Raw genomic sequence first — 3,347 nt, forward strand, 5'->3', positions numbered from 1 at the left:
ACATTTGCAAGTTTTTTTATAGCACGTGCAGGAAAACTTTGTGCTTTAACACAAATTGCAAACTACAAAATCTGGAGTATGTGAAAAAGTTGGATCCTGTATTATAAAACTTTTTTTTGATCATAAAATCATAGAATTGTTTAGGTTGGAAAAGACCTTTAAGATCATCAAGTCCAACCGTTAACCCAGCACTACCAAGTCTGCCACTAAACCGTGTCCCTAAGCACCACATCTCTAGGTCTTTTAAATGCTTCCAGGGACTCAACCAATGCAGAGGTACCATGCGCCATTCTGTAAGGTGTGCATATGAGGAAACCTGTAGTTGCTCTTCAGTCTTGTCAACATAAGTACGTGTGCATCTGATGACTCCTTCAAGTTTTGTTTTTTGGTTTTTTTTGTTGTTTGTTTTTTTCCCAATGACATTTCTGTTTTTCATTTTCAGATTTAATTCAGTTGCAAGAACGCATGGCTGGCAATTAGTAGTATGATACTCTTTGCTGTGCTAAACTACGCTTAGTGGTATTTTGGCAATACTGTGAACAGGAAAATTCTGTACTTTCTTACATTGAATTTCTCTAACTGTTTCTTTCTGTCTGTCTAAACTCATCTTGCTAATGTGGGAAAATCATTGCTCTTCTGGAAGACCTTCTGTTCCATTTCACCAGGACTTCCCACCTGAGTCTGTGTGTCTTGGATATTTTTAATACCTCAGGCAGTTGTGGTTTTGCTCAGAAGTCATGACGAGGACAATGTCTGTTTGTCTTTTCCCTTTCTTTGAAATGGTTTTCAACCTTTTACTTTCCTTTTGCCTTTCCAGATACGCGTGTATGACGCTAACCAGTTGTGATGTTCTTATACCTGAGCTAGCAGTCTCTGGAGGGTAGTCATGGGTGCAGAACGTGTTGTTGCCTTGACATTGCATGTTTCAGTACTGTGTCATGAGATGGTGATATATTTCTAGATCCAAATTAAAATGCCATGGTGTAAGGATGTGCACGCTTAGGTCAAGGGGTGCTGGCACTACTGTAAACACATGAAGCTGTTCTTTACGGAGTTGGGTTGGTGCATGCATTGTAGCACTTGGGTCTTCATGTCACCTACCCAACAACATGGGTTGTTTCCCTGCCTGCTTTACTTTGGTAGTTCGTGTGCTGAATTCTTTTCTCTTCTGTGACTGATCGTGTTCTCCCCTCTGGTCCCTCAGAGTAAAAGGTGCCCTGGATACTTCCAAACGCACAGATTCTGTTCTGTTTGGTCTGCTTTTCATGTGTGCAGTAAACGGTCTTTTTTGTATTAATTTTCAAGTATCCGTGTTGATTTCTAGTTCCGGCCACTTTTGTCATTGTACTTTACAAATCTTGCCTCTTCCTGTTACCATCTGCTCAGTCAGGTCTGGCTAATTTTCATTGTGTTTCTTTTGTTTCCTCAGTGTTGCACTGGCAGCGCTGTGCGAAAAGCTTGCAACTCCTTTCCTGTGTTTTTCTAACTTAACAGGTTCAGCTATCATCTCTCCTATGCTCGTGCATATTACTTGTTCCTTTGTGCATTTTGTGAGTGTCTGATATGCTACCTGTGAAAAACTGTTGTGGATTCATGTGTTTTACAAAGTTTTGCTTTTTTTTGTTTTGCCATAGCCTCTGAACAAATATTCAATGGTAGCAAATTTATTTTACTGTTGCCCTACAAAAGAGATTTAATTAGTGACTTCCAGCTTAAGAGGCTCCCTAGACCCTCATACCAGAAAGCCATTGCTGTCATGTTTATGATGACTACAAAGCCATTCAAAATGTAAACTCTTAACTTTTTCTTACTGGATGAAAATAATAATTGAATTGCTTAGTGATATTTTTGGCCTTGTTGAATCTAAGAATGCTTAAGCCAATGCAATTTGATAATGCCGTGGGAAGAAATAGTCCTGCTCTTCCCAGTGGCGGCCTCCTTGATCTTCCCTTTGTGCCAGCACATGCATTTGTAGAGCTGCATAAGACTAAGGAAACAAACTAGTTGGAGAAGAATGAGCATTTTTCATGTGAATCTCTTTTCCAACTTGAGGACAGGGTGAATTGTGTATGGTGTGCAAGAAGAGAAGATTTTCATTTATTTACTTCAAAATTAGCATCTGTAATCCACTGCTAAAATGCGTTTTATATTAGAATGTGGATTATGTGAGGTTCCCAAGTAGTGTGATGAATTTGTTTGGGGAAATATTAGAATAAATCTATTCATATAGCTTGTCCTGTGTAAGATACAAAAACCAAAATAAGTCTCAAAACCAGACTACTTTTAAAATTTTTGCTGTTTACTCATGTGTATAGATTAAATGTAATAAAAACAAACATGCCTTGAAGGTCCACAAATTCTTTCTGTCAAGTGAACTGGCTAAACAAATTACTGAGTAAAGAGCTGCTTTTACCCTGAGTATTTAACCATGAAAATTCAAGATGCAGAATTTCAGTTTTTCATCTGTTAGATATAGTCTCCAATAGTGTAATAATGCCTGTTTCTATTAAGAATAATGTTTTTTGTTGTTTGTTATTGAATTTGCCTGAGTAGATGTCTTACAAGCGGTAGCCAGCTCTCCTTTGATCTTGGCATGTGATCTGTAACTAGAACGTAGCTTGGCCTGGTTGTTAGAAAATGTCACTGTAACTGTATGGCCATTTAATCTTTCTTCTCTTTCCTAGGTTGCTCTAAGGCCTGAAAAGTTGACTGGAAACAGCACCAGGGTAGGGGTTACAACACTGTGGTGAATATGCTATTTTAAAACAGAAGGAAGAAGCTGAGAAAGGAGCTGGTATGTAATCATGAGTCCAGGAGTGAATCACTCAGTAATGAATTGTTTGCAGCTTTGTGTGGGAAGATTAAAGTGCTGAGAGTTTTAAAAATGCAGAAAGCAGTAGGTAGTAGCACATTCTTGCTCACGCTGAAGGAAAGGAATATGCATGCAGACTATGAGGACAGGTACTTTATGCTTCACATTTTTGTAAAGCTGTAAAACACACTAATTCATTCATCATCACCATGTGGTTGCTAATTATGGCATTATTATTTTCATTACTGCTCAAGTGGAAAACTGGGGAGAAATCTCATGTTTTCAATTAATAACATGCAAGTTTACTGATGAAGTCAATACTAGAAGTTGACTATCCTGGCCACCATACTCCACTAGCTTTTACTAATTAACTTTATTAGCTTGTAAGAATGTAATGGTAGTAACAGTTTATGTTTGCAAAAAGGAAGGATTTTAGTCTTATTGCACATTATATCTTACTAAGATAGAACCTAATCCAGAGTATTTCTAATAAGAATTTATTCATTTTTTACCTCCTAAAGTGGCTTTCTAGAAG

This window comes from Cariama cristata, unplaced genomic scaffold (assembly GCF_000690535.1).
Source record: "Cariama cristata isolate BGI_N322 unplaced genomic scaffold, ASM69053v1 scaffold25337, whole genome shotgun sequence".
Lineage (NCBI taxonomy): Eukaryota > Metazoa > Chordata > Aves > Cariamiformes > Cariamidae > Cariama > Cariama cristata.